General features: G+C 38.6%; 1 protein-coding gene across 14 annotated transcripts in view; it reads right to left on the reverse strand.

The window, feature by feature from the left end:
- Positions 1–23,444, reverse strand: part of Frmpd4 (FERM and PDZ domain containing 4) — a 1,030,958-nt gene that overhangs the window by 199,467 nt on the left and 808,047 nt on the right. The window lies entirely within an intron of this gene.

Genomic DNA, 23,444 nt, shown 5'->3' on the forward strand with positions numbered 1-23,444 from the left:
TATTAAAATAGAGTTAGGCAACAGAAAAATAATTCAATGACAAGAACACATTAATAACATTCAGTAATATCTCACAATGTAAATGGCTTCAACTCCCCAACTGAAAGACACAGACTGACAGATTGGATCAAAAAACAAAGCCCAACAGTTTGCTACATACAACCAAGGGTAGCAATTTTATTTTCAGACAAAGTGGACTACAAGCTAAAACTGATCAAAAGTGGTAAAAAGAAGTCACTATACATTAGTTAAAGGAATAGTTCAAAAGGAAGAGTTAACAGTTATAAACATATATGCAACAAATATGAACACACTCAACTTCATAAAACAAATACTAGTGGACATAAAAGATCAATTAAAAATCAACACAATCACACTGGGTATCTCAATACTCCACTTTCACAAATAAACAGAAGCAAGCACCAAAATCACATGATCATCTCAATATATGCTGAAAAGCCTTTGATAAAATTCAACATACAGTCATGATAAAAAACCGTGAAGAAAATATCCATAGAAGGACCTTCCTCCCAACTGATGAAAGCCATTTGTAACAAACCTACTGCCAACATCATATTAAATGGGGAAAAACTCAAAGCTTTCCATCTAAAATCAGGAACAAAAGGATGTTCAATATCAACCACTCTTGTTCAATATAATATTTGAAACATGAGCCTGAGCAATCAAGCAAGAGAAAGAAATAAGAAGGGTATGCATAGGAAAGGAAGAAGTCAAACTATCATTATTTGCAGATGACGTGATCCTCTACATCCCCCCAAACCCACCAAGAGGCTCTTAGAATTAATAACCAATTTCAGCAATGTACCAGGATACAAAATCAATACACAAAAATTATTGCACTCCTTACACCATAATGAACCCACCAAGAAACAAATTAGAAAAACAGGAGCATTTACAATTGCTTTAAGAAAAATTAAATGCTTAGGAATTAAACTTACCAAGGAAGTGAAAGGTCTTTATAACGAGAATTACAGCACACTACAACAGGAGATGGAAAAAGACATCTGAATATAGAAAGATATCCTGTTCCTGAATATGCAGAACCAACACTATTAAAATGGTCATACTACTAAAACTGATGCATAGATTTAATGCAGTCGCAATCAAAATGTCAACAGCATTCCTCACAGAACTAGAAAAATCAACCCTAAAATTATATGTAACCAGAAGATACGCAGGACACCAAAAGCAATCCTGGATAATAAAACCAAAGCAGGCACTCACAATCCTGGATTTCAAGCTATGTTACCCAGCTACAGTGATAAAAACAGACATCAGATCAATGAAGCAGAATAGAAGATCCAGAAACAACTCCGGGCACATTAAGTCATCTGATCTTTGACAATAGGGGCAGAAACATATTCTGGAGGAAAGCAAGCTTCTTTAACAAATGGGGCTGGGAAAACTATTTATATACACATGGACTATTGAAACTAGACCCATATCTATCACCATGCATCAAAACAAAATCAAAATGGAACAAAGACCTAGATATTAAAACAAAATTACTTAATTTGCTAGAACATAAAATAGGTAAAGCTATTGAAAGACATAAGCACAAATAAGGACTTGCTAAACAGAATCCCAATTTATATAAGAAATAACACCAAGAATCAATAAGTGTGATTATATCAAATTAAACAGCATCTTCACAGCAAAAGAAATAAGCAACAGTGAAGAGACCTACAGAAATGAAAAACATTCTCCAGCTACACCTTGGACAGAGAACTAATATTGCAAATATATAAAAAACTCAAAAAATTAGACCCTCTAAATAAAAGACACAATCAAAAAATAGGCAACTGAAATCAATGGACACGTCTCAGAAGAAATATGAAAGGCCAATACATACATGAAAAAAAGTGTTCAACATCTCTGGCCATCAGAGAAATGCACATTAAAATAACACTGAGATTTCATTTTACTCTAGAAAAGAATGGCTGTCATCAAGAAATTAAATAATAACAAATGTTAGCATGTCTGTGGGGGAAAAAGGAAAAGGAACCTTTCTACATTGTTGCTGGTAATGTAAACTAGTACAGATACTATAGAAATAATATGAAACATCTTCAAAAATAGCTAGAAATTCCATTAGACCTAGTTATTCCCCTTTTAAGTATCTTCCCAAAAGAGCTAAAGACATCATACTACTGTAATACATGCATACCCGTATTTATAGCCACACAACTCAAAAGAGCCAAGTCTTGGGAACACTCTATATGTCCATCACCAGATGAATGGATACAGAAAATGTGGTATTTATATACAATGGACTACTATGCTACATTAATGAAGGATAAATTTGAAGCATTTGTAGGAAAATACTTGAGACCATAATATTAAGTAAATTAAATCAGACACACAACCTTAAATATCATGTAATTTCTCTTATGTAGAAACCCACAGTATAAATACTTTAAAGAGCTAAAGATAGACAATAAGTAACAAGGAGACATATCTTTTGTAAATGAGAAGGGGATCTACAGACAGAAGGAAGGAGGGGGGAGAAAAGGGGAATGGGAATAAAGAGAATTAAGATGTCATGTATGTGTACCTACTCTCCACAATGAAAGTCATCACTATGTTTATTAGTACAAAGATGTACTCATAAAAAATGAAACAAAAAAATTACTATAGAATTAGAGATCAATTTGCCCATGTTCCCAAGCAGATTATGAGCATCTTGAGGACAAGAACCATTTATTAATCATGGTTGTAACCTAGTGACTAACATGTTGGATGATTGATAAATGTTTGCTGAACAAAATCTATATTGAAAAGGCGTTTCTCACATGGCCTCCAATGATTCCTGTCTTTCTGTTATCCACTGTTATCCACTGTCTCGTGTAATAACCTTTCCTTGAATAATTTGCTTCAAATTCATTGAATATGACCATGTTGAGGAGATATCACTTCTATGATTAGGAATGAAGATTATGATTTCCATCTTACTAGCAGACTTTTTGTGGCCTTCTTGGCTTGCATGTTTTGATGAAGAAACTGTGCTGGTATATTAGTCAGCTTTCTAATTACCCAGACACAATACCTGACAGCCACATCATCATCAGCCAGCTCCAAGGCAGGAACCTCATGGCTGAATGGTGTGATAGAATAAAACTGCTCCTGTCATGTCAGCCAGGAAGCAGAAAAGAGGAACAGTGCCCTAGAGGAACAGGACAGGGTCCAGATATGCACTCCAAGGCCACACCATCATGACCCACCCAGACACACCTACAACCATGTTAAGTAATCTGCTAGGCGTTTCTTAATCCAATGAAGTTGACATATCCGGAGTAGTGGTCACAGTTAGGGAGATTCACAAGGCAAGGAACTGAACAACTGCTCTTGAGGAAATGAGGCCCTTAGCACAACAACTCTGGAGGAACTGAATCCTGCAAATAACCACTGTGAGAGCTTGGAAGCAGGCTCTTCCCCACCAGAACTTTCAAATGAGATGACGAGTCTCGGCCAATCCTTTGATTGCAGCCTGTGAGAGATTTGGGGGGGATAGGGGTCATTTAGCTATGCCCAAATCCCTGACCCACAGATACTAGGAGATAATAAACATGTGTTGTTTTTGGCCACTATGAGGTAGGGTAATTTGTTATGTAGCAATAGATAAAAAACACAACAAGAGAACCAATCTAGGTGGGTTGACAAATAAATGGCTTGAGGATAGTTCAGGATGTTCATGGACATCAGGTTAAATATGAATAGGAAAAAGAGTGTTTTTGAGGCAAGGATGTCTGAGGACTCCTGATGCTACATTTTTTCCACACAGTACATCTATGCTGTAAATAATACTCCCTTAGAACAAAAATTAAGATGCTTCAAGGAGAAGTCTTTCACTGAGTAACGCTGCCATGGTTCTTCTCAGCCTGACAAGTATTTCTAACGTGAGGAGCCCAGTGTGGGTTGGGTTAGGCTGTGGAAGCTTTGCAACCACATCAGAAGTGGAAGAAACTACAGAAGACTGACTACTGGGAGGAAGATGAGATAGCTGGTCTCCTGCTAAATAATTATTTGATATCTTTGTTATGTTTATTTTGCCCCAACTTGATTATGTGCCTGACACACAGTAGATACCGTATATAGTAAGCATTAGTTGAATGAATGAATGCACAGATGAACAGATTTAAAATCATATCAACAAACTTTAAATCTTTGAAATCGGGGGCATATTGTGGGATTTTTTTACTTCTTATGGTGCCTACCACATCATTTGGCATGTGATAATTAACCAATAAATTCCTGTTCATTGATTGGCTGATAGGTAAACACAGAAATGTTTTTAAGTGCCAAAGGTTTTTGCATGAGGCAACATTTTGATTTCCCCCACTAAGCCAAAAAAGAGTTTTTATACTTAAAATTTTCTTGAAATAAAAATTTGACAAATGAAATTCTAACCATGACATCTCAGGTCTGAAGGAGGTTTTACTAGTAGAATACAACACACAAAAATGAAAATAGTATGTGCTTTGTGGTAGTTGAGTTCCATATAGTCAGGAACGTACCTTTGCATTTTTTCAGGTATACTGACTTGGTTTCCACACAAATGTCAAAAACAAAAGAGTATTTATCCCAAGTGGAGGTCTCAGAAATGCAAAGTAAAATAAGCCAGCCAACCAAGAGACCAAAAAAAAAAAAAACCCTTAGATTCCAAGGGCATGGTGATTTGCTTATGTTTCACAAAGAAGGAAAGCAAAAAACAAACTACTACTCAAAACTCTCTGATGTTGGGTAAGGGCCAAGTAATATTGCAAGCCTTAAACCCAAAGGATTAACAAGGATCATTTTCAGTAACAGAAGCAGTGCCAGTAAAATAAACAGAAATGTAAATTAACAGGGGAAGAAATCAGGCCAAAGAGCAGGCAACACGAGTGGAAATACCTCTAGTGAGTTTCATAAGGGAAGACTCAGTCAGAAAGATGCTATTAGCATGGCATTCTCCAGCAGGTGAAAAATCAGTAACAGCTTTAACTGAGCACGATGAGGAATGTGAAGCTGCCACTGTCCCTCGACCAGTACTTGTCCCTCAGGAGACACACTGATTACAAGTTTACAATTTCAAAGACAAAATGATCAACTAAAAACATTATTTGCTTAAGGGGTTGCTTGGCTATTTTTTCCCAGCTTTCCAAAATTTGATCTTGGTTATACCATAACTTACGAAACTGATTAGATGTAGCAGATGAAGACAGACTGTAGATAACCAACAGCAATCTTTGGTACTTTTTGACTTCTAATTTTAGGACTGAGCCTCTTGGGAATCTCAGGAGAAGCACTTACAACTGAATGTGTTGTTGTGAAAGATGGAGAATTTAACAGGTGCCACCTGTGAGTAATTCCTCTTGATGATATGTACACTGATGTGCAATACAACAGTATTTGAAAGCATAAGAAATGCTTGGCTTAGTGGAAAATCAGACTGTTTTTCTCATATAACTTCTGGAAATGTAAAACCTTTCTATTGTCACCCATCCATTATCTCTCTTGGAAACACAAGGTTTTTCATGAGTTGCTATATTCACAACACTGTCAAAGGCACTTTTAATGCTTATTTGGCCACCAGATGACTGCTGCTCATGCAGGAGGAAGATTTAGAGAGAGTATTATGAAGGTTGACATTGAAGGGCAGAAGGAAAAAGATTCAGAGGAAGACATATGAGAAGCAGAATTGACAGTAAGATTACTCTCAAGTTCTTTAGAAATGGGCTTCTTTTGAGTCATAGTTTCTGCACCCCATCAACTGCTAACTATGACACTTTTCCCTAGGGGCACTTTGTAATGAAAGAGTCAAACCTATGCATGGATTAAGAATAATACCTCTGGGAAGAATGTCATTGTAGGCCCCTGTCACTCACTCTGGCTGCTCCAGATTTCAGGCGCAAATGTTAGTATGGAAGGTGTTTAAAATTAAAATTCAGGGCAGATGATGGTTAATGTCAGACTGCACTTAGCTTCTGGTCTTAGGAGAGTGACAGAGACAGGCTATATTTTGATAAATTGGTCACACCAAGGGAACCAACCCACCAGAGGACCCTGCAGAGGGCCCAGGCTTGTGGGGATTGGTAATCAGTGCTGCTCCAGAGAGGAGACATTTCCAGGGCCCTTAAACTTTAAATTACTTTTCCTGTAGCACTCTCCAACTGAGAAAAGAAGAATTGTCACAAAATGTTTCAGGAAATGAAAAGAGACATTTTTATGTAGAATATATAAAGAACACTTACAACTTATTAGTAAGAAGATACATGACCCAATTTAGAAATGGGATAAATACGTGGTTAGCTATTTCTCCAAAGGAGATATACAAATGGTCAACAGGCATGTGGAAAGATCCTCAACAGCATTAGCCGTGAGGAAAATGCATATGAAAACCCATTGAAAAAACAATTCACTCTCACTAGAATTGCTACAACTGAAAGGGCTGATAATCACAACGTTTGGAAAGGATGTGGAGAAACTGGAGCATGCAGATTTGATGGTGAAAATGTAAAAAGGAAAACAGGAGGTTCTTTTTAAAGTTAAACATAGGGTTACCCTACACTCTAGCAATTTCACTCCTAAATATCTACCCAAGAGAAATAAAATCATGCATTTAGACATAAAGGCTTGTATGTGAATGTTTAAGCAGTAGAACAGCCTGAATGTCTATCATCTGATGAACAAATAAGCAAAATGTGGTTCATTCACACAGTGAAATATTATTCAGCTGTGAAAAGGAAGTATTGAAACATGCCATGATATGGATGACACTCAAAAACATTATGCTAAGTGAAAGAAGCCATTCAGAAAAGACCAGATGTATATGACATGTACAGAATAAGCAAATCTATTGTAACAGAAAGCATATTCATGGACACCTGAAGGTGAGGATGAGAACACAGAGTGACTGTAAATGGGCATAAGATTTCTTTGAGGCAAGGTAAAAAGTTCTAATATTAGATTGTGCTGAAAGTGGCACAACTGTAAATTTACTAAAAGGCACTAAATTGTACTCACAAAACAAGTGAATTTTATGGCATATAAGTTATACCTCAGTAAAGTTGTTTAAAAAGTAGAGATAACAAGAGAACCAAAGGTACATCACCCAACTACAGAATTAGAAATTCAGAAATAGAAGCTTATAAATGTATTTCTCTTGCTTGCTTCATAAAAGCAGCATAAATTTTAATTTGGATGTTTATTATCTGTGTGTGTATATGTGCGCGTGTGTGTGTGTGTGTGTGTGTGTGTGTGTGTGTTCATGTGGGGGGGTGTAGGGGATTAAACCTAGGTCCTTTGCATTTAACTACATCCCCACCCCTTTTTAAATTTAAAAAAAATATTTTGAGGCAGGATCTCATTAAGTTACTAAGTTGCCCAGGCTGGGCTCAAACATGACATATTCCAGACTGCTAGGATTACAGGCATGTGCAACCACACCTGGCTTTATTATCTTGTTAATGTTCTCGAACATGCACAATTGGTGTATATGTCTATACTCAGTATATATTTGGCATGTCTTTAACTCTATGAGATGGCATCATAACATATACTTTCTTTAGCATCTTAATTTTTATTCAATATTAGGATTTATTAATGATGAATTATTGACATTTGTATCTCTAGAATATCCTTTCTCTCCACTGCATGAAATCCATGGTTATTACCATTTCTATACCATGCTGCAAATTATCAAGAAAGAGTAATTTAAAACTGTCGATTACATTTCAGGCCTTGGGAAGGGCAACTCACTGGGGGAGCTTTGACGGGAGTTTCTGTGAATTCAGTAGTGAAGGGCAATGTGGGAAGAGGACAGCAAAGCAGGGCCGTGATTCCAATATTTTGCAGACATAGAAAGGGAAAAATTAGTCAAGGCATGGAGTAGGTTGGAAGGACAAAGGGATTTATTTTTATTATGTTTTATTTCTTAAGGGAGTAATCAGTGATCCATACCGTATTTAAAACCTGATGCAAAGCATCCAGATGACAAAGATGCTGAATATACAGCAAAGAGGTGGCATGACAGAGAAAGTGAAGTCCCAAAGGAAGCGGCAGAGCTTGGACTCAGGGAAAGAGGAGCCACTGGTTCAAAGAAAAGGGCCCCTTGTTCCGCAGGATAGGGCCAAAAAATACAAGCAATGATAAGAGCACATATGTCTGTGAGAATGTAGGTGAGCAGAGAAAGCTGGGGAGGGAGGATCTTTGATTCCAGATCTCTTACTACTAGATTCAGTTGTCTGGTTCAAGGTATTGTACATGTAGAAAAATACAAGGAACCCTGGGCAGAGTAGTGCGCTGGCCCCTAAGTCCAACTCTAGTTTAACTGGCCCTATGACATCCATTTCATACAGGAGGTTCTAAAGGGACTAAGAGAGGATGCAAAGAACATCAAGGTCAAACACAATAAGCCTAAAATTTGACTCACAGCTGCCATGCCTAGAACTCTGTATATTTCAAAGTGACAGGGACCAGGGAAAGGCTGTACACATCATGTGTTCCAAGACACCAGTCACACTGATCTGTGACTTAAAGTCTATCTGGAGAGCCTGCTCCCTTACTGTTCTTTTCTCCCTAATAATGATAGAGAACTAACACTTGAATACTTCCAGTTCTTAGCACATCGTATGCAAAAGGATTTAACCCTCTTACAGTTCAGTGGACCAGGTGCTACTATTGTGCTTATTTTACATGTGAGTAAAACAAGGTACAGGAAGGCAAGGTGAGGCAGCTTGCCCATCCACAGGCAACTGGGTTTCCACAACAAGGAAATGTTGGAAAGGATAAAGTGAATGGAACCCCAAGGGTGCTCAAGGAGGCACCACACACAGCCTGAGGGCTAAGCCTCAGGCTGGAGTGGTTTCTGAGAGCCCATGAAGCCCTTGCTGAGAGGCTAGTAACTTTTATCTTATATATAATTCTAAGAACCACAGGAAGTGGTTTCCTGGTCACTAGCAGATTATAAAGTATATGTTAAAAGTGAATCAGGAAGTAGAGTATTTTGGAAACGGGGTGCTATTAGAAGGAATATTTAAAGCCCAAAGCCATGTCAGGAGACAGTTCCCTGTTAAGGGAGACCTACAATTTAGAAAACCAAAGAAAGGAAAAAATCACAAAAACAAAATCCATATAGAAAACAGGTAAATAACAAAAGCATCTTGGAACCACTTAGAGGAAGGGCCAGAGTAAACCTTCCTTCCAACCTTGAGTGTGCCTCATCAGATAGGCTGAAGAGAGCAGAGAAGGAAGGGTAGTTAATGAGGCAGGGGATCTTGCCATTACAGCAATTGTTAAAATAAAACACTGAAGTTTATATAAATTGTGCTCCTCCAGAATTAGGACGGAGATCATATATGTACATACATACATAGGTAGATATGTACATATATATGGAGATACATATGTCTTTATGACAATCTAAACAAGTGAGTCCACCATTCAATACAGACATCAGTGTCAGGCTAGTGAATTTTACCTGGTCCCACATAGTCCTGTTTCCTATATGGAAAGTCTACTTGGGGAACAGCAATTCAAGGGCACTGTCACCTAGTCAGATGTGTTTCTTATCCTTAACCACCTCAGACTTAGGCTTCCACACATGGATATGCAAAGGGCCTGGCCAGGAGCAAATAGAGATTGAAATCTACTCCTTTCGCAAATTCCTAAAACTCAGCACAAAGATGCATTGGCTGGGACATGATGGCCCAAATGGGGTGCCTTTTGTATGCACATAAGGGGACCACAGGCTGGTTAAGGCTAAGATTTTTGTTGTAAGAAGTAGAAGGTCCATAAACAGTGAACACAACTGTTACTGTACAGTAGTCCCTCCCTAAGAGTGCGGGGACACATTCTAAGACCCCAGTGTATGCCTGAAACTCTTACCCTGCACAAATCCTGTGCTGCCTACTTGACCTAGCTGAATTTTTACCCCATCATAATCTTGCTTATCTTAGTGGACAGGATGCCTCTAGGCCAGAAGTCTCTCCTCAGGTGGGCTAGCCAAAACTGTTGTATCTAAGATGGGTGCCAGAGTGACTAACAGATAATCTCTAACTTCTATAATCCCATCTGTGTGCTAAGTGGTGCATCTCCCAGTGCCATGACAATTGACATTTGCCATGATGGCAAGAGGAAAGAACCATAAAAGGAGTTGCAAAGAGGCTATGCCAAAACTCCTAGAAAATCTTCACACATTCCCAGAAAAGACACGATGATTCCTCCCCTTTGTTAGCCTAACCCTCCTCATCATTTTTACCCTCTATCTATAATCTTCTGACTCCAAATGATTTGAAGAGTTGATTTATTGGTTTAATCTTCCCTTTTTCCTATTCTTAGATAAGAATAAAAGTCTCTGCTGCTCAATCAGTGCTTATGGTTAGTCTTGTTATTGATTCAACAATACTGAGAGGGGGAAAAAGAATCTAGTCTGGGGTCAGAAATTGTTAACAAAACCACAGGTAGTACTGAACTCTGTAAACACTATGTTTGTCCTATACATGTATATATATGATAAAGTTTAACTTAGAAATAGGCAGTAGAAATAGTAAGAAATTAAATATAATAACTAATAATACCGAACAATTCTAACACTACATTTTAATAAAAGTTATTTAAAATGGATGGATTGTTTATTTCTGGAATTTTCCTTTTAACATTTTTGGAGGGCAATTGATCATAAATAATTGAAACTATGGAAAGTAAAAATGCAGTATGTGCTAAAGGTAGACCAAAATTAAAAGACTGCCAAAATACACTTGACCAAATAATTCCACAGTTTGCCATTTTCATTTAAACCGGATCACTGCCCTCCTATAGCCCATGCTGTTCCAATGAATTTTACTTGCTCCCAAGCCAGTTTTCTTTGCATCTTTGTCCAGAGATCCAGCCAAACTTCTCCTGATAGGAATTTATAAGCTTCTTGACTTTTCCTTCCTCTGCTCCTTACTGTTCAGCTCTGTCTCATCTTTGTCTCTACCTCCCCAGGGTCACCTGCAGACCCTGAAGATCTTTAAACCCACGTTTTGAATATTGCTTCAATCATTTACATAATGGTACTCTGTCCAGTGACTGGAAAATAAGGCCTTTAAGACATATATCATTTGGAAGACAGTTCTAATCACTAAATATTTAAGCTACAAAAAAAAATTAAGGTGCAGCTAAAGGTGAACAAAAATAGAAGAACAATTGCTTAGCAACATGACAGAGTTTAAACCTAACTCTGTAAGTCATACCTGTAGAGTTAAAGGCATACCTTTAATTTCCAATATTGGTAGGGGGAAGAGTCATTATCTTTAATATTTAATAGCGTGCTATCCTATATTTCCCAAGTGTCCTATGGCAACAGCGATATTATGACAATTTAGTGCACAAAGGGAAATGAAAAGAAATCTCATGACCTTTCAAATGCCTTGTTGCAAGTAAGGCTGAGGATTTTGAGCAAACACAGCTGCTAAGGGCCATCTCATTACAGGCAATAAGAAAACCAGAAATGGAAGAAACCTAGGTATAATTATGAAGAAAAATAATTGCTGAGCTAAAAGGACAGTTGGAGAGATTATCTAGAACAGGGATCTGCAAACTAGAGTGCATGGGCCCAATCCTACCAGCCACCTGTGAGCTAAGAATGGCTTTCTGTTTTGGGGCATTCTTGGAATTAAACCGAGGGCCTTCTGAATTACATCACCAGCCTGATTTTTATACTTTTCAATGACTAAAAAAGAAAAAGGAAAATAAAATAATATTTCATGATCCATGAAAATTATATGAAATTCAAATTTCAGTGTCTGTAAGGTTTTATTGGAATGCAGCCATGTTCATTCATTTACTTAATGTCTATGGCTGCTTCTGTTACACAGTGGCAGAGTTGCATAGTTGCAGTACAGTTCCACATGGCCCACAAAGCATATTATTTGTTATCTGGCCTTTTACAGAGGGTTTTCTGATTCTTTTTCCTGCTGGAAAACTACCTCTGTCCCCAGTGGTCTGAGTAGGACTGATTCCACTCCCACTTTAAGGTTAGGCCCTGTTCAGCTTCAATCAGTAATTCCCATTCTCTCTGCACAAAGAGACTGGTCCAGGTATGCTATGGTGCGATATATGTGGGTACTATCACAATTATATAAATCAACTTTAACTTATCACATTCCATTTAAAATTAATAACAACTTCCTTTTTTTTCAATTGCGTAGAAAAACTACTCTCATACATCTCCATTTGACCACTTTATGTTATAGATGTCACAAATTACATCTTTCTATGTTGCATATCTGCTAACAGATTTATAGTGCTTTTTAAATCTTTTTTATCATTTAAATTCTGTGTAAGAATCAAATGTGAATGAGTGGACCAAAAGTACATTAATGTAGATATTCTATCTGTCCACATATTTACCTTTACTGGAGAAGAGCTGAGATCTTAACACAAGTGTTTTGTCTCCAAATTCAGTGCTTTATTATTCAATGCCTCTTGTTAATGAAAAACACTGCGATCATACTACACTCAGATTCCTTTATTGCATCTTAAATTCTGGAAATCTGACAAACAGCCACAGTAATCTATGAATCAGAAATGAGGCTTTGATGAACCTTTAAGGTCTTATTACGAAATATAAGCTTTACCTAAATGCCTAAATTCTGGTAGTGAAATTTTTACATCTGTTAGTTAGGAAGAGATAGTTTCACTCACTGATTTGCCTAATAGCATTTTCCCTAATGACCTCCTGAATATAATGTTTCAGAACTTGGTCTATTTATTTATCCATCAATCTATCACACATACATTCATGAAAATATTTATTCAACAAATACTTATTGGCCGTGTATTAATGCCCAGGAAATATTCTAAACAGTGCAAAGCAATCCTCATGGAACTCCTTTATCTCCTATAGGTGAACAGTCATGATACTCTAATAAGTTTTGGACCAAAACCAAATGGTATCAACGTATTTACACTCAACCTTTACCCTTTTTGTGGGGTCTAAGTAGAAATGTAAGCTTGATAATGTGGAAAACTCAAGTTTCAATGTTGAGGTAAAAAGAAGAGCCAAGGGAAAAAACGTGAGAAGGATATACCCACGAACTTGGAAGAAAGAAGTGGGATGGGGTCACAGAAGCTGAGAGAACAGCCCAGAATAGAACACTGCCACAAATGAGCTGGGGACCTTTCTGGATCACTTTGATAAAAGCCACAAGGATAATAAGCAGAATTTCTTCAAAGCACTATGGCCAATTAACTTTTTGTAAGTACAATGGAGCTGTTTCTCTGTAGACCATTAGTAAAAGGAAGTTGCTATGTAATTTTCACCTCCCTAATAATTATTTGCACTTGACATTGGCATTCCATTGTGACTAGGCTGCCCCGTTGCTATCATTTCCTGTCCTTCCATCACCCTCCCACGAAGATGCTGGTTGGTGGTGGCGAGTAGCCGCAAACCCTGTGATCAACAGATCTCCACCTGAGCGCCCACCAAAAAGAAGGAGGGGGCAATGGAATGGGGCTTTCATATTAAAAGTTCTACTCTTCTGGTGGATTCTGACGATGTGCTTCCTAGAATACATTTTAGAGATAGGTCATAGGTGTCAGAGCTATACAAGAACTACATGCTGACAGGAGACACATCACAGAGCTTTCTGGAAACAAATAGGACAAACCGGGGCTCTGAGGTCCATTTTTAGCTCTCTGCAACCTCAGAAAAGTCACTTTACCAATCTCTGCCCTAGTTCCTTTCAAATATAAAAATGTGGTAGCTCCCTATTTCATGAAAGAGTTTTGAAAATTTACCAATCCACAAATTAAAAATGAGCTGGGTATAGTAGGCATACCTATACTCCTAGCTATTCTGAGGCAGAAGCAGGAGGACTGCAAGTTCATAGCCAGCCTGGGCAACTTAGTGAGACCCTGTCTCACAAATAAAATGCTGAGGATGCAACTCATTACTCATACACTCTGGGTTCAGTCCCTGATAACACACACACACACGCGCGCGCGCACAGTTCTAGAGCCGGGGTCAGCAACTACTGTAGTTCATGGATTGAATTTGACCCCCAGTTTGCTTTTAAAAATATAGTTTTATAGGAACATATCCATATGCATTTGTTTGCATATTTTCAGTGACTGCTTTAACACTACAGTAGCCTTTGTATTGAGATACAACAGAGACCATATCACTTTCAAGACCCCAAATAATTACTATGTGACTGTTTATAGAAGAGGTTTGCTGATGCAGCCTCTTCTTTAATTTAGAGAATTAAAGGTAGTGGGCAGAGGGAAAAAGTGTCTATGTTTGGTGAGAAAACCCATCCTTGACAGAGCATAAAGATTAATTTTTGAGCAAATCAGTAGCTAGAAGCAGTTATTTCTAATTGCTTGGTCTTTATTGAGAAGATCATGTGAGAAATTATTTTTTTAAAAGTCAAGAGGTAAGTTTGGAAGGTGAGGGCTAACGGCCAATTCATTTTTAACACATGTGGCCTTCTAAGAAAAATGAACAACCAACGAATCCCATTGTATCTGCTGTTACTCATGTATTTCCTTGTCCTGGCCAACCAATTATGCTGAGAATGGTGTCAGGAGGAATGGAAAAGAGGACGACCCAGAGCTCCCCTTCCTTTCTGTTCTCCCTTACTCACTTGCAAGCCAAAGGGAGAGACTATTAGGGAGTATCTATTCAGATCAAGACAACTAAAACAACTGAGTTAGTTTTGTGCAGCGCTTTTCCTATTCCAGCTAGGAGCAAAGACATGTGCATGTATGAGCTATGAAATATAAATTATGTAATTTCGGTAACCTCACAGATGAATTTAACACTCTTATGACTGTATCTGTAAGAGTTGCAAATATAAGGATGGCCAGTAAGATTCATGCTCATAATGAAAATTTCAATTTTTACTTAGAATGATTAAAAAGCAAATAAAAAAACCCCCTCTACTAGATGTTGACAGAGAGGCCACAGAAAAAAAGGAAAACCTTTCCATTTCAGTGTTTTTACTGGCATTTTTATCCTGATTTTGCACTATGACACTGTGATTTTATTCTGTAATGAATCCCAAAGTTATGTAGCCATTCCTTATGCACAGCATCATCCTTTGATACCTAGCAACATTCTTAGCCTCTGTTGGCCTTTCCAATCTGAACTGCTGTCGCCAAGCCTGTACTCCTGGACCAGCTGAATGGCATGCTCCTTGCAGCCGTGTGACATGGCTCCTCTTGACTCAGGCTGGTCTGAGTGTCCACTGGCATGAAAAACATCACCACCATTCATCATCCTTGCAATTGAATTGGCTCCTTGCCAGACACAGGCCATTCATCACAAAGCTTTATCTAAGCTGGAAGAGCTATAAGATAAGGGCTGGGCAGGAACAGCTGTTCCCCACCCCAGTAAGGTGCTGCTGTCACCAGCCCTCCTCCCAGTTCCTCTTCACCTTTTATGTCAGAGGACAGACAATAATGAAGACACCTGCCGGTAAAATGAGTCTGTGTCCTCTTAAGTTCAGCCGATTGATTTATTTGCCAGCAACACCTACATCTCCCATTTGGCTTTTGGTACAGGTCAGAATTTTTGCCTGTGCCCCAGCCTTAGGCAATGACATCCAAACTGCTCTCTGAAAGTGCTGGCTCAATCTAGAAAGAAGAGGTTCAAAGGCGACTCGGAAGAATCAAGGGTGCAAGGCAGCCCCGAGCTAGTTTTTCAATTACAGGCTGTGACGGAAAGCTGGTCTTCCAGGTGCTGCTGCTTTTCACAGGCTGGGCATCCCTATGGTTCCAAATGGACTTTGTGACCCACCTCATGTACATCCCTAGGGCTACGTACAGCACAGGAGAAGAAAGAGGTGAGCCAGCACGAGATGACCTGCTGCCCACGGCTCAGTGAGGACGTGCTTGTCCCAACTCCGTTGTAGTCAAGTGGCCCAAGGAACTTCAGATAATTAAAATCACATCAGATCCTTTGACCAGCTGGACAAAGAAGCTGAGTGTTTCAGGCGTTTGTCCTCCAATGGAGGCCACGTGAAGTAAGCCAGAAATGTTTTAAGAAGAAAAGTAGGGGGAAGACAAAGCAGCCTCTGATGCAGAAGTCTGCTTAGCACCGCTCCTCGTGCTGTACGCCGAGTTAGATCCGGCACTGTAGTGTCATTTCAGAGACTGCCATTAAAAACCCTTCCATCAGCTCGGCAAACCTACCTTCCAGCTGGGAGCAGCAATTATTAACTCAGCAGATAGGTGCTTTGTCAGATGCAAAAGAAAACAAATCTGCTCCAATGAAGGGAATAAATAGCCCCTAATGTTCAGCCTGGGAAGCATTTGCATTGCACGACATAACATAATTACTTTCATTTCATGTAAAGATACTGTCGTGTTTACTTTGTTCCCCCCACTCCAAAATTATCATGCACCTCCTTCTGCTTGACTGGATGCTTGAGATCCTATGGAACGTGTTACACCAAGTGGCATTTGGTCTTGCCATGAGGCAATTATTTATATTTTTATGCAGAACTCATTGTGTGCACTTGGAAGGAATATATTTTAATTAAGAATCCTTCATAAAACTCACAACAGAAGAAGCAAACTGCCTCTTCTCAACACAATGTTAGTTGTTCACTCTTTAGATATTTATTTATTTATTTATACATGCCATGGTGGGGATGGAACCCAAGGCCTCACACACAGTGGGTGAGTGTTCCACCACTGAGCTACACACCCTGCCCAACTCTTTGGATATTTAAAGCTTTGCAAAATAACAGAGCAAACTACCAGCAATAGATCTCCCTTATTTTTCATTGGTACAACTTGTAATTTCCACTGAGATTTCCAACATTTTACTACCAGAAACAGAGGGAAGCAACTTGTGACATCTCTCAGATTCATTTGTCTTTTGTTGGATGTATATTTAAAACAGAGGCTTGATAACGTAGGAAATTGATATCTGCTTCAAATACAAAAATGTCACAGGGATGAGGACACAACAAAATGTCCACATCAAAATTTACAACTTAACTCTTCTTGGCATATTTTTTCATTTTTGGAGAAAAAAATGTTTATAGAGAATTATACAGAATAACAGATAAAGGAATTCATCCACAACATAACAGTAAGGGTCTTATTAAATCTTGGAGTAAAAAATCAAAGAAAAAATATTCTAAGAATATCTCTAGAACTAGACAATAATATTTGAAGATATTCTTCCTTCCTTGAGACATTTGAATTAGACCAGGTAAAGTTGTAGAGGGAATACTTTGGGACTCACGCAGAAAGATGAGCTAAAACCTTTCTATTTCTAATTTCCATGATGACAGAATCTTATTACCTTGAGTTGACTGTCTTCTGCTGTGGCTGATAAGAAAGGAGGGAGAACATACAAACTACTTGAATTTATTCACGTTATTATCTTCTAGAGATAGATGAGCCAAAAATACATTTCATATTGACCTGTGAATAGATTGGCAGATGGAAATGGCTAAACTACTTCCAAGTTGGGCCAAGCCCATACAGAAGAACAAAGTGGAAGTTTCCACATCTCCTTACTAATCTCCACTATTCAGGTTTCAGAATTGAATTCTTCTGCATTAAGGAGATAGTAGCTCAGTTTAATTGCCCACCATGGGAATTGCTAGTAGAATAATAGAATGGTGTGTCTTGTCCAATACACACCCAGGGATGCTTTTTACATATACAGGTATAAGTGGCCAGAAAACCAGCAGGCCAGCAAAAAGAGTCTCTCAAATTTGAACTTGGAAAATCCATGTGGTTTGGAAATGACCCCTAGTCTCTTCTCATCTCCCATTTCTAAGCCTCCCAGTTTCCAACTTGGCTTATCATAATTCTGCATCATGCCAGCTAGTGTTTTAATTTTTATTTTGCTCATGTTTTAATGTTTTTTCTTTTATGTACAAAGACCAAATTTCCAGATTTATGAATCACATTACTTTTGCATTAACAATCCCCAACTAGAGAGTTAAACCAGCATGCTCTTACTCCATTTAATTAAAACATAGGGGGAAAACATATGGCATACCCTTTTCTCTATGAAATACATGTAAAGAGATTAAAATAGATATTGCTTAGTTGAGAATGAAGGTTGGATTTTCTGTAGTGTGAGGCTCATGTCAATGGGCTTCATCCTCCTTCAAACATACAGTATTGGGTTAATTCTTCCTTGGGAGCCTTCTCTGTGTTTTAGGTATAGTGTATTATTGTGTTTATCACTTCCATTGAAGCCTACCTCTGAAAATAGGAACCTGTCTCACTTATCTAGATATCTTCAATATTTTGCGGTGCTCCATAAATGCTGGATGTAGACAAGAAGAGCATTTGAAGGAAACACATGACCAGACAATTAGGCAGATCAGGCTCAAGTCTAAGGATGCTGAGTGAAAGAGAGTATGGTAGGGACAGCTGGGGCAAGCTGAGCTGAACACACACACATGGGCCTGGGTGGGAGCCAACGCTATAAAGTATAGGGGTCTCAGTGTGGATAAAGCCAAAAGAATAAGGCCTCGGAGTCTAAAATTGTGGATACAAATATTGGTCTAATTAATTAGCTATAAGATGGGGAGATCCAATTCCTATGAATTTCAGCTTTTTCTTTAAGAGTGAGAGTCCTCTGTGGGCTTAAACTACCTCACAGGACAGCTGTCGAGATTAAACAAAATCTTAGGTCATGTAAAAATTTTCTTAAGGTGGCTGTGTGTTGTATAAATTGGGTTGTCTTGTTTTATGCAAACCTTTACACTTTGAGAGAAAGAGAGGTGGTATCAGTAATCACTTCTAAACCATCCACAAACTAGACTTTTTTGGGTGAACTTGGCTGTATGGTCATTCATCTACATCTATATCATCTATATCTATATTCAATATGTATAGCTATATCTGTATATCTATAAACATCTATATCTGCATATCTATATCCATCTACGTCTTTATCAATATCTATATTGCACATCTATCTATATGCATGCCTGCATCTATAACTATAAGGTGTGACCTTAATATATGATTAATGTTTGAATTCAGGAAATTTCTTACAGTAAAAGACACATGCTGAAGTGCTCCCTCTCACTCTCTCTCCCTGTCACATTTATCCCATTGTTCTTGCCACTTTCTGAAGTAGTTCTGGAGGTCCTCTCTTCTGAGTGATCAAAAATACAATAAATGATGCTGCCAAGGGCCATCCAGTTGAAAGTCTGGCTCATAAAAACATCACAGTGTGTCCTCATCCACCTTATTCCCTGGATTTGGCATCATGTAGCTCCTGGCTCTTTCCCAAAGACAAAATGACCATGAGAGGTAAACATTTTGAATTGATTCAGGACATCAAGGCAGCCAGGACAGCACAATTATAAGACACTCATGAAAAAGGACTTCCAGAACTGTTTCAGAAAACGACAAGAATTGTAGGTGTTTTTGAAGTGAGGGGGAGTACTTTGAGGGGGATTAATGGCAATACGTCTTTTACTGGAACGATATTTTAAATTTAAACATTCGCCGTACTTTTTGGTCACACCTCGTATATCCATATGCGTCTCTGCAGCTGAATCTGTATCTTTACCCATCTCCATCTCCACCTACCCTCATTGTTCACCAATGCTGTTATTATAATAATCACCTCAGAGTGTCTCACTTTGCTCCTTCATTTCTCTCTCTATTTACTTCTTCTTTTAACCAATTCATGCCATGATACTCTTTACTGAGATGCTTGACTTTCCTTAGTTTCTCTCCTCCCATCTACTTCCCTCCCTTCCCCTGCTCTGCGGTCTTTCTTAACTGGTACTAATGAGTAGTGAGAAACTTTTATTTTGCATGTGGCATGTGTCTTAGAAAATATTCTATTCCGCAAGAAACTGTACTTCATATTTCTCTAAGAATACCAACAAAAGTTGTCCTTTTTTTCTCTGTCAACATTGAGGATTTAACCCAGGGTCTTCACACTAAGCTACATCCTTAGCCATCTTTTATTTATTTTTTTTTTTGAGATATGGTCTCACTAAGTTATAAAGTTGCCCAGGCTGAGCATGAACTTGTGATCCTCCTGCCTCAGCTTTCCAGACTGCTGGGACTATAGGCATGCACCACCATGCTCAGTTAAATTGGCCTTTCTTAATGGGGAATCTGATGCAGTTGAACAAGAAACGGATTGTGATCCAGCACACATATATGACTTTGGGAATGCCACGTGAGTAGTCTGAGCCTCAATCTTATCATCTAAGAAGTGGGGATAATTTCTGTGCTGAAGCCACACCAATGAGGTCTCATGAAGAAATGCTTCAGAGCAGCAACCACAGCTGTACATCAGAATTACCTGGGCAGTTTCTGTTGCCACTCCCAATCTCTCCCCCAGACCCAGGCACCAGGACTTTTTACTGCTCCTCAGGCTATTCTAATGTATAGTCAAGATTTATGAACTGGACAATATTTTACAAATGTACATCAATGCGTGTATATTCGTTTCCTTGATTTTTTTTTAATGCTATGGATCAGTAATTCCTTATAGAAAGCAGATCACCCAGCACTATTCTAAATAATCAGGGATTCAAGGGGGAGATGAATTTTGAACACATTTTCAACTGTCCTGGGCTGTGTTCCAAAAGACTCATAATGATAGAATTTTCTCATTATTTAGTTATTAGGCTGTGACTTTGAACACATGAAGCCTGATTCTTCCCACAGCGTTGCTTATCACTCAGAGATAGTTGTACTTCCATGCAAAACATTTGTCTGATGTGGATATCATTTACCTCCTAAGACAACATTTGAAAAAGAAAACAACTAACATCTTTCAAAAAGAATATGTAAAAGAGTGAAAAACTAAATGCAAAGGTGCTAATTACTAACAATGGATTTGTTTTCAAATTGTCCTTTTAACTTCTAAAACTAATAAGTACAGAAATTCTCTATACTGCAAACTTAGATTCCCTAGAAACTCTGATAATTAGAGTATCTCTTTGTAATGGACATTATTCAGTTTGTAAGGAAAAAAGTGATTCTCATTATTTATAAAATTCGTTAGAGATAAGGAAAGAACAAACACTTTCGAAAAAGTACTGTTCTAGACATCTTAAAACTTTCTCTGCAAGGACAGTAGAAACTTTTCAAGTACAAAGAAAACACACAGAAAATGTAATTTGTCATTGGAAAATGGCACTGGTGATTTCATTTTTAAAACGTGTTATTAGCATTCAGTGAAGGTTTCTGAAGTAGCTGACTTGGTTTTGTGTTTTAACAGCTGGCTTCAGGCCAGTATAAATGTTATATTGACATTGGGTCTGTCCCTTAAATATGTCAGTGGTGCTAATGGTCATCATGAAAGTAGAGCTGGTGGGGGTTGCCAGAACCTGTACCCAGTTGGCCTTGGTTTAGGTTTCTACTCATGTGGTCAAATGTCCTGGAACATAAAGGAAGGCAAGTCTAAGCAGAGACAAAGAAAAACCCATGTTCATCAGTGAAGTCTCTGATATGCCTTCATAAACTCATAATCTATGCCTTAAAATTTGTATTTCTTTGACAACATGTTTATTGTTTTGAGTGCAAGCATTGTGCCACCTTCTCAGAGCATAGGCTCATAACTATGTTATAAGATTGATGGCACAATCTGATATCATAAAACATTGTCTTAGTATCAGCAGAAGGGATTTGGGTAAACTGTATGAAAAGAACAACTCAAAATCTAGAATATGACTCAAACTATCAGGCTTCCCACCAGTTCTTGAGTTTTCTGGGAGACTGTTCCACCTCCCATTTCCAGGCTAGTTTCTCTGTGGGCACAGACTGGAGAACACCTCAAAGAGCCAGAATGCCATTTCCCATAGGCTCCCCAGAATGGGTCATGTCCAAGGTCACTTGTATCTTCCCAGGTGGGCCCTGCAGCTAAGTCCCTTGGCAACTGTGCTCTGCAGCAGTAAGTTCTCCCTCCACAGCTGTTCTGGGGAAGGGGAGAGATTTGCCCTATCAGGGCCTGGAAAACCACCCATGCACTCTGATGTGTTGGTCCCCTGGTGACTTCCTAACAATGCTCCCATGCGGTGAGGTGGGGTAGGAAGTACAAAAGACCTCATACCCTAAAACAACCTTGACATTGTTATAAATACCACCCCCAGCTTCCCCTAGGTCTTGTTTGAGTCAGTGCATAGTCAGCTTGGCCAGGGCAGAGAACACAGCCTGTGGTTATGAATGTTTTTTCCCATGTTCTCCAATCTCTACTCAATTACAGTTGGGCTGGAACCCACTATGCTTCTTGATTTCAAATGTATTTCACTAATTTATTGTAATTAAGAATATTTCACTTAGGTTGGAGAAAACAGCAGGCTGACTGCTTGTCTTTTTGAGAAATGTGATAGAAATGCTCTTTTCATAAAACTGCCAAAACCCACAGCACTATAGCCACCCTGAAAAACCAGTTTGGTGGTTTCCTTCAAAAGTTAGACACAGAATTTGGCTTGGAGCCAACAGTTTCATATGACTCAGCAATTCTACTAGGTATACAGGCGCGAGAGCCTCATGTACTCATTACCTTATTCCGTACAACAACAGCGATGGCTCTGGCTGTTTTCTGAAGAGTGGCAGACTGTCTTAGCCTCCTTCCCAGGACAGATCGACAATCATCTGCCTTTGGACAAGATTTTACAATTTGCAAACCTTACTCCTTTCATGTTCCCCAAGGTCGGCCAGTTGTTGCCTTTGGAAGGAGCTGTTACTGTTTTCACAGACGGCTCTTCTAATGAATTGGCAGGATATCATTCCATGAGTGGGATACCCCAGAGAAGTGAGATCAAGGACCAGAGACTCCCTACTTTCTCTTTCTCTCTCTCTCTCTCTCTCTCTCTCTCTCTCTCTCTGCCTCTCTCTGGGTGTGTGTGTAAGCATGTGGGTTGCTGAGGATTACATGCAGGGGTTTGAACATGCTAAGCAGGTGCTCTACCAACTGAGCTACACTTGCAGTCCCTCAAACAGATACTTGTACACTAATGTTCATAATCCCACTATTCAAAGAGTCAAGAGGAGGAAATGACCTAAATGTCTTTCAATAGGTGAATGAGTAAACAAAATGTGTAATTCTGACATGCTATAATATAGAGAAGCCTATATTTTTATTATGCCAAATGAAATAAGCCAGACAGGAAAGGACAGATATTGCATGATTTCACTTATATGAGGTACCTATGATAGACAAATGCATAGAGATACAAAGAGCAGTGGTTACTAAGAGCTAGGAGCATGGAGGAATGGGTAGTTATTGTTTAAAGAGTACCAAATTTCTGTTGCTGGTGATTAAAATTTGTGGAAATGGATAATGGTAAAAAATTGCACAACATTGTACATGTACATAATACTACTAAATTGTAAAACGAGATGGCTAAAATAGTTAGGTTCATGATCTATATATTCATTTAGCACAATTTAAAAAAGAGTACCATAAAAATCTAAAACCTAAGCCAATATTAGTATGAGAAATG

This window comes from Heterocephalus glaber, unplaced genomic scaffold (genome assembly GCF_053883595.1).
Source record: "Heterocephalus glaber isolate CG9 unplaced genomic scaffold, H.glaber_assembly_v1.0 deba00001594, whole genome shotgun sequence".
NCBI classification, from domain to species: domain Eukaryota; kingdom Metazoa; phylum Chordata; class Mammalia; order Rodentia; family Bathyergidae; genus Heterocephalus; species Heterocephalus glaber.